At 46.0% G+C, this 10,000-nt stretch overlaps 1 protein-coding gene across 1 annotated transcript in view; it reads left to right on the plus strand.

Moving 5' to 3' along the window:
- The window catches only part of ptk7b (protein tyrosine kinase 7b), a 123,546-nt gene that overhangs the window by 71,148 nt on the left and 42,398 nt on the right, over positions 1-10,000 (plus strand). The window lies entirely within an intron of this gene.

The raw sequence follows: 10,000 nt of genomic DNA on the forward strand, positions 1-10,000 counted from the left end.
ACTACTAATGTACGCCCTGTGGAGATGTAGAGTACTACTAATGTACGCCCTGTGGAGATGTAGGGTACTCAATTCATGTACGCCCTGTGGAGATGTAGGGTACTACTAATGTACGCCCTGTGGAGATGTAGGGTACTACTAATGTACGCCCTGTGGAGATGTAGGGTACTACTCATGTACGCCCTGTGGAGATGTAGGGTACTACTAATGTACTCCCTGTGGAGATGTAGGGTACTACTAATGTACGCCCTGTTGAGATGCAGGGTACTACTAATGTACGCCCTGTGGAGATGTAGGGTACTACTCATGTATGCCCTGTGGAGATGTAAGGTACTACTAATGTACGCCCTGTGGAGATGTAGGGTTCTACTCATGTATGCCCTGTGGAGATGTAAGGTACTACTAATGTACGCCCTGTGGAGATGTAGGGTTCTACTCATGTACGCCCTGTGGAGATGTAGGGTTCTACTCATGTACGCCCTGTGGAGATGTAGGGTACTACTAATGTACGCCCTGTGGAGACCCCAACGCAAGCTGGGGTCACTTACTTCTGGGCGGCAGGGACTCATTCTTTTGTATGACTTTGAGGATCCAGTGGGGGCGTGTCTATAATGGTTGAGGTTGGTTGATGTATTGGATGTACTTGGTATGTATTATATCAAATGTATCAGATACATGGGCCGCGGCTGTGATGATGCCCTGTAAAACAAACACCCACATTGAGGGATTTTTAGACACCCCGTGGTGATGCAAAACATCAAATGGACTGGTTCAGGATTGAATACATGGCATAGAGCAGTGTTTTTCAACCACTGTGCCGTGGGACAGTAGTGTGCCATGAGAGATCATCAGGTGTGCCATGGGGAAATTGTCCAATTTCACTTAATTGGTCCATAAATTAATCTTAAATTGAGCCAAACCCCCCCCCCCCCAAATAATTTGTTCATACAGCTCTCATTCGGCGCTACCGCCAACCAAGCCATATGCGAGTAGCGCAAGCATGTTGTGCTACTCTTATCATGCGTGTGGGTAGCAGTAGAGTGATTACGGTAGTAGCCTAATAATGACCTTGTTGATTTCAAACAATAGAAGAGACAGAGATGCTGCAGATAGACGTGATTAGAAGAACAAGTGACAACAACGCTAACAACAAAGATGGAGACTATATTTGAAGGGGAAACATACAGGCTCTGGAAAGTCCTTCCAGACCAGACCGAGCCCAGAAGAAAAGCCCACCACTACAAGCCAGGGTCAAAAGACAGAGAAAACGGTGAGCTCAGCTCACGGTAATGTACTATGATGCTGCTGTGTTTCATTGTGTAACACCATGTAGGATGGTGGTGTGTGCCGTTGGACTTTTTCAATGTCAAAAATGTGCTTTGGCACGAAAAAAGGTTGAAACACACGGACATAGAGGTCGAGGACAGGCCACTGTTCCATTTAGCTGTTGCATGCAGATTTATTACCCCGTGTAATGGTATCGCTATTTCCTGTATTTCATTTGATTTGATGTATTTCCTGTTGAAAGCCTGTTGGAGTGAGGAATCATTCTAAAGACCAAAACCAGTAGAATATGAGTCAGGGAGAGAGGGACAATTTAATTGGGTGGGAGGGATTGTTCAAAAATCGGATGGTTTTATTGGTTAGAAACGTATATTTAGCTCCTACCCGTGCAGCATCAGATCGCCATGAAACACGCTGTTTTCCAGGAAGCAGAGAGGTAATGTAAGTTCATTGCATGGGGACTTTAAGTACGAGAACAAAACTCTGGTTAAGCCCACCAAACTCTGCAAAAAAAGGCCAAGAATGAGATCAGCGTGTGGCGGGCTGGACTGTCAGTGCCATTACAATGGTCTGACACAGACGTTAGCTTGTTCTCTTGACTCCTGTTTAACATCTCTGCTGTCACGTTAAATAAGGCAACCTGACCTCTTTGTTTGGGCGACGTTTCAGCTTCATGCATGGCTGGTTCCCCTCCTCTGTGATTCCTGCTGCAGCAGCCAGACTGCTGCTGACACACGCACACGCACACACACACACACACACACACACACACACACACACACAGACACACACACACGCACACGCACACGCACACGCACACACACAGACTTGCTGACACAAGGCTTTGCTACAAGTCCAGATTGGTGAAGCAGGACTTTTAGCAGAATAAATTGAACATGACATCAGCTTCTATTTTTATTTTTTGGCCAAACATTCTGACTTTTTCATAGCTTTTCTTCTTACATACTCTTATTATTTTTTAGAACACAATATTACTCACACAGTATAATTAACACATTTATATACATTTTTATTTGCTCGTGGATTCAACAATGCGATCTATCACACAGTCTGATTAACTAAGGATGGAGTCTTAATGTGTGGCCTGACCTAGCCTGTGTCCTTGTCAACACTTCTTTTTTTCCAGTGTGCTTATTAGACCATAAACACTGCTTTTGCATAAGAGGGTCTCTGCCATTTCTGCCTGCCAGGCAGTGCAAATCTGGAACACACGCATGCGCGAGCGCACACACACACGCTCACACACACACACACACACACACACACACACACACACACACACACACACACACACACACACAATAATTTGTTGAAAGTCCATGAGTGGGCTCTGGTGGTTCCCAAGACTTTTCCCTTCATTCTGACTCCCTATTATAGTTTTATCTTTTGGATATTGTAAATAAATAATATTGTGATATGGCATAGCATAGGTGTTGTCTTTTCCTTGTTTTAAAGGCTGCATTAATGATTACAGTCAACTTTACTGAGTAAAGTGAAGCAGTTTTCTGACCTTACCAGAGACTGTTCTGTTATTTGCCTTTACTCACTTAGTCATTATACCCACAGGCACACTTATTCATTATATTATTATTATTCATTGTGTCAATATTTTGTGAAAGCACCAATTATTGCTACAATATTCCTCGTCCTACAATATTGATATTGAGGTATTTGATCGCCCGGCCCTATAAGTTGTTTGAATAAAAGTGCTGTTGTGACATCTCACACGTGGCTTTGACTGACAACAGATCAATCATAATAAATAATAACACATAGAGTCAAACTGATTGCACTGCACATAGTGTAAACTTGATGATGACCCTGATTGTCTTATGTGCCACATTCCCCCCTCGTCTGGCCTGGTAGGAATGCTAATCTTGTTAGCTCGGCATTCCAGAGGAATGACAGGAATGTGCAGTGATTGCTAAATTGCTGAGGAAATGAAAATCTCCCTGCCGCTGTGTGTGTGTGTGTGTGTGTGTGTGTGTGTAACAGAGCACTTTGTTAGGATGACCTCATCACCTGCGTCAGTCAGGATTAAGAGCATGATCCACCTCCATTTTTAAAAAGTCTTGTTTAGGCTTCAGTCCAGTCAACTTGATATCTTACGTTTTGGGCTATTCACCTTATATTCCAACACAGGACTCAGCCAGTTACTTCCTATTGTGTTTACACGTCCTGTGACAGTACAGTACTAGTGAGCAGGTAAAACAGACGGTGTTTTGAACAGGAAGTCATAACACAACTGGGTGTGTCAGGTGATTTTGCACCTATTTAAAACTGCACCTTGTCTGTAACGGAGCCTACAGCATACGAATTTCACACGTGTGTACTTGTACTACGGAGTGACAATGCAAATCTTGAATCTTGAATCAAGTGGGCGGGGCTACATAAGGTGAATAGCCTACGCTTTTATCCCACATTTTGCCAATTTCCCATCTCACCTGTTTGAGTCCCTGCTGACGCTGCTCAGGTCTCCAGTGCAGTGACCAGTCAAATAGATGCTTTTAACGCTGAAAGCAGGTTGCAAAGCTGAACGCATCATCACTGTTCCTTCACTAGTTCTTCACTCCCTGTCCTTTGCAGCCTGAAATATTGATAAGGTTTGTTTTTCCACTCTGTGCGTCTGTGGTGCCCCAACGACCCTCTGGGGTTATGGGATAGAGGTGTGAAGCTCAATGTTCAGCTTCCCTCATCTTCTTGACCTGCTGCTGATTGACATTTACTAAAATCAGTTGTTTCATCCCCCCCCCCTTCCAAATCACACTGAACTCTTTCAGATGTTGTGTGTGAACCCCAGGAGTTATTAATAATTGATCCAATCAGAGGCACTGGCTCTAATCGTGTGTGTGTGCGCCATTTCTTCTGTTCGGCGGCCCTTTGAAGTTGCACTGTTTGTTGTCAGTGTGTTTGTCTTCTGAGTCAGGAGGACTGATGCTATCTGGAGTCATGCTGCTTTTATCCTTCATTGGGTTATGTTGATTTTGAGGCCGGGGGAAAGGAGGGGAGGCGGGGTGGGGGCGGGGTTAGTGGGAATAGAAGGATCCCTGATGGTACAGTCACATCTTCATTCATTCCCAGTGGCAGAGCAGGAGATGGCAGATAGACAGTGTGGTTACTTTGGTATTCCTCACTTCTACAACCTGCACCACTGATGTCTCTTGGGAATTGTGGTATGGTTTTTTGGATCATGAAGGGACCATTGTTACGGTTCGCCAGCTTTGATGTGTTTCTTCTGGTAACTCTTGGCTCTGCTTTTTGCCTACTAGGGGTTTACATTTTAACAACACCAGCAAACCAGAAACCATAAGATATGTAAACGAGCGTTTTGGGCTAATCATTTAGCATCAATAAGGCCGTAGCTAATATAGCGAATGCTTTTGGCTCTCTCTCACCGTGACGCAGCTCTGGCTTGTATTGGTCTCTTGATCCACAGCGTGTCCTGGTCCTGGTCGGTGTCCCCCCTCATTGTTGAGTCACGGGCCACTTGTTGGCGCCTTGCCAGCTCCGTCTCCAACCGGCTCCTCCTCCGTCCAGCGTAGTCGTCTGTTTGACAGGTGCCTGCTCACATGGACAGCTGGCACTGTTGGACTGAAGCTTGACTCCAGCAGCGTATAGGGGGGTCATCAAACCGACCCAACAGACAAACAGCTATACTCATACACGGATGAAACATCTACTGGGGTTCGGTTCAATGTCAAAACAGTCAATATCGACAGGTCATGGTTTTGGTCAGCAACACCTCCTCAGAGTCCCAGTCGCGCATGGTCAAGTTACAAACACTTCCCCATGCGTTCCTCACGGAGCTTCCCATTGTTTCTAACACAGCAGAGACTGCGAGTGACATGGCGTCCGGCTCGTTCTGTTAAGGGCCACCCTCTAGCCAGGCCAGCCAATTAAAATGAGCCCAAAAACACACATGGCACGCACCAATCATTTCCTCCTCAATCCTCCTTCATTCATACAAATGGCAGCCATGACTGACAGTTTATCTAACCAATGACTGCTCATGATGACTAACGACTGTTCCTGATTCAATGATGGCACGGATCTGCACCGTAACACCATGGAGTCCTGACACTGGTTACATCAAGTCATAGTTTTGATGTGTGTGTGTGTGTGTGTGTGTGTGTGTGCGCTTCTCTGACTCTGAAACGTCTTTCAGAGCAGCTGTCTTATTTAGACGTGCTCCACTGAGAGGCTGATACCACCGTGTATATAGGGGCTATTTGAGATCGCACAGCGGGCGGATCCGGTGCCAAGTGTTTGCTTGTGCGCGTGTGTGTGTGTGTGTGTGTGTGTGTGTGTGTGTGTGCGTGTGTGTGTGTGTGTGTGTGTGTGTGTGTGTGTGTGCTTCTGACCTCTGCAGCCTCAGACCTGTGTCTCATGGGCCTGGCTGTCGTCACCCTGCAGCGACTGGTTGAGGGAAAGCTCCAGAGAGAACCTGGGTCCTGTTGTCTCCTCAGCGGTGTGTGATGGCCTGCTGCAGACCAGATGGGCTGGCTGGAAACACACACTCCTGATTACACACTCCAAATCGACCATAACGTTTGATGTCATTGTTGATTTCAAAACATAACCTTAAGTCATATGGTTAAAAAAAAAAGTTTACCTGCAGATTTCATTCCTCTTGGATAAAGATAATCAAGATAATTTTTCCAGGATTTGGCTGTAATCACTATTTAAACTTGGTGACATAATTGGTGCAGAGAGAGGAGGCATGTTGACAAGATAAGTTTTATAATACTTATCGACAGGATTCTATCGAATAATCTTTTTATAGCAAACATTTTTACACAGAAAAACCAGCTTGTTAGTGAAGTAGTGGCTGGTGTGTGTGACCTTTGTGTGATCTGGATATTGATGTTATTGTGAATGTCTTACACACACACACACACAGTCCCCACCACAGTTATGGTATAGAAGCTTTGTGTTGTTTGAATCTGAGAGAGAGAGAGAGAGAGAGAGAGAGAGAGAGAGAGAGAGAGAGAGAGAGAGAGAGAGAGAGAGAGAGAGAGAGAGAGAGAGAGAGAGAGAGAGAGAGAGAGAGAGAGAGAGAGAGAGAGAGAGAGAGAGAGAGAGAGAGCGAGCGAGCTGCAGGCTGGATCCAGGCTGTCAGACTCCTCCCTGACAGCACTGCCTGCTAGATGGGTCAGCAGGTCGGCAGTGCAGCGAGTCGAACAGGAGAACCCCTCAGTGTGGATATTTTACCCCTCTCTCAGCACTTTCCTCCCCTGTCTTCTCTTTCTTTACCCCACTTTCTATTCTCTCCTTCCAACTTATTCTTTCCAGATACTTAGTTGGAAATCCGGGGAAACTTAAGCTATTTCCAAATGAGGGCTGTTTAATATTGCATGAAGATCACCGCTCATCCGGGTGCATTAGCGTATCCACTCCTAGCCTTTTCCAGCCATGTGTATATTGATTGGTATCAGAGCCAGGGCTTGTTTTTATTTTTTTAATCTGTGTGAAAGTAGTGAGGGAGGCTCCCTGGAGATGGAGCGCTCTGCTTAGCTCAGTTCTTCACTGCCTCACTTTATCAACAAGACAAAATCACGTTCTTTCGGTTTTCCCACTTATTTGTTGCGTTGAGGGGAGGCCCCCATACAACAATGACACTTTCAGGGCCAAAACTCTACAATTGATTCATTATATTATTTCATTGTGTTACTCAGTTGCATTGTCCAGGTGTCAGCCAGCTTAACGTGCGCTCCCTCCCTTCCTCCCTCTTTGAGTCGGAGGGTTTCTTGGCACTGCTTCTCCTCTCTGCCGTCCGTTTCCACCTTCGTCAGTCGCCCTCGCTCTCTCTCGTCCACTGTCACTGAACGGCCCTCGCCCTCGCTAGCATTCTGGATGCTATTTGGGCCACGCTTATCTCTTTGGAATGTCACTCTGAGCACATTATGTGCATTCCCAGTCCACCAGTGCCCTGTGTGACTCATTGAAAAGCACAAGATTAAAGTCAAGTGTGTATTATTGATTTGGTCAGACAGAGACATTTTTATGGAATCTGATACCGGCAAGGACATGCTGGCTCTGGTGCTGTATGGCTATTTTGATAGTGATGATGGGGGAGGGAGGGGGGATTGGTTGTGTCACACAATACCAGAATTTCTAACTTTGACACCGAAACCCAGGACAATATTGATACTCGATACCGGGGGCGTGGGGGGAGGTGGAAGATAGGCATAACAATAAACGAAGACAGATGACCGGACAGATGCACGCATCTCCATAATGTAGGCTGAATAAGACTATAAACGTCTCCTCAGCCTATCAGAGCACTTTTAGCTCTCGTTGAAGCAACAGATACCCACCAATGAATGATAGGGTGGGAAAAATCAGTAGAATGTTTGCTGGACTGGTATCGATACTGTTGCAAACGAGTATTTTATCCATTTAAAAAATGTAGTATCAATACTTATAGATACTTTTGACAACCTGAGGAGGGGGATTGTGTGTGTGTGTGTGTGTGTGTGTGTGCGTGCGTGCGTGCGTGCGCGCGCGTGCGTGCGTCCTTGAAGTGTGTCTGTTTATATGAGTGGTAGAGACTAGGCAGGGCTGGAGTGTGTGTGTGTGTGTGTGTGTGCGCTGGTGAGATGTAGGTCACGATGCCTGCTGTGTTTGAACAGTACAGTAAACTTGGCAGACCTCCACACATTTGATAGACTCTGCTTCACTCTACCTTCTCTCTCTCTTTACTCATCTGTCATTCTGCGGTATGTGAATAACGCCTGATCTGTGTGTGCCGTCTCTATAGCCCTTTTCCCACATGCGTACCGGAAAATTACCTGTAAGTCAATATCGGACATTTCCCTTCACACTTCGGCTCGCGCATGTGGGAATCTATCAGCGAATTTTCCTGTATGTTGGGGGGGGCGGGGGGAGGGTGGAGCTTATTTGGGGGGTCGGCAAAACTCGAAATAAGTTCGCTTGTCAGTTGTCACACAATAAATCACACTCGTTTGACTTAAGAGCAGCGTCAAGCCGCCAGCGTAATCAACACAGCCGATTTCCCCCTCCCCTCTCTGCTCGAGAGCAGCAGCCACGGACAGACACAGCGAATGACACAGCAAATGCACAAGCGAAATCCGTGGAAGTAGTTTGCTTTGATGTGCGCGAATGATTAGTTGATGCACTTTGAAGAAGTTGGGATCCGTGTCTGAGAGAAATAGTTGCTGGTTCGATGTTTATCCGTTCACCTGCGTCGCGTTGAAGCACTTTTTACAGACTGGCTTTGTTTGATGTGTCCGGGGTTGCCTTCGGAAATCAGCAAGCTGACATACTGCTCTTATTAGGCTATCACAAGATCATTTCGCCAGTTTGCTTTAATGTGCGCGAATGATTAGATTATGCCCGCTGGAACATTAAGCAACGTGTGTAGGCTACTCCTCGCCCATGATTGAAGGACCGCTGTCGCGCTGTCGCGGAAAATGACTGGAACCGTTTCCACTTGCGTCTCCTTAAGAGCATACCGCTCTTCTGACTGGCACGAAACTGGTGAAATGTCGGGGACGACGGGGTCGCGCTTATACCGGCACGGCGCCTTTCTCACATGCAGGCATTAGACCACGTACCGGTCATTTTGCGGTACAAAGCGCATGTGGGAAAAGGGCTTTTGGGGACTTTTCCCTCTCCACACCCAATCTACACACACATGCACGCACACACGTCCGTGTGCAGTGGTCTCAAATGAAACCATCAACTGCATGCCTCGGCTTCTATACCGAATGCAATACCGTCTTTGTCCAGAGGCGGCTCGGTGTGATGGGAGTTGGCGGCCTCCTCCGTCCACACTAGGGATGGGAATTGATAAGATTTTAGCGATTCCGATTCCATTTTCGATTCTGCTTATCGATCCGATTCCTTATCGATTCTCTTATCAATTCTCATTGGGCAAGGGGAAAAAAAAAGAGTACAAACGGGTTTATTAACATTAATTTTCTTTTAGATTATTATTATTTTAATTATGTATTATTATTCAGCTCTGAGATCAGATTGCTCTTTTCAATCCCATACCAAGAAGGGATCAGTGTGTCTGTTAAACTGGCTCTGTTTGGGGGTTTGTATTTTGGGTTGAGCATCTTTGTCATCTCCCTATAGAAAATATATAGGCCTAGTGGGAATGAATGAAACAGAACTAGTGGTTAGAATGACAACATGCAACTTTGGACATTTTACTTTAGCTGGCATGTCAGACAAACTTACTGCTTGGGGACATTCGTTTACCCTCGCCTGGGTCATTTTACTCTTCCCTGCCTGGGTGAATGGAGGGGCTAGTAGAGCTGCACAAGAAGTACTCGCTGCAGCCTCTGACCCAAAGCGACTACCAGCCCCTGAACCAGTCTGACTCTGAACGTCATCATCCTCTAAATTAAATGGATGGAAATGGAGTATTGGTGAAATCTGGTTTACACAATAGACAGGGTCTGGAGGAGTTTACTCTCCATATTAACAGATGACGCGCTAACGTTAGCCGCGCTGCTGTTAGCCACGTTATCGTCACTCCGTAGCACATCAAAAACGTGACATTCCTCCAAAATTATTGCATGCTGTGTGGACAAATGTTTCTGCATATTGCTAGTATTTCCCCCCTTTGACGAAATAGAGGTTTTGCAAGCATTGCAAGTGGCACTGTGGTCATCGTTTTGCTTCTGCCTAGACGCCATGGTGGCTGGAAACAAAACAAGGCTGC

This window comes from Poromitra crassiceps (genome assembly GCF_964638095.1).
Source record: "Poromitra crassiceps genome assembly, chromosome: 22".
In the NCBI taxonomy this organism is placed as follows: domain Eukaryota; kingdom Metazoa; phylum Chordata; class Actinopteri; order Beryciformes; family Melamphaidae; genus Poromitra; species Poromitra crassiceps.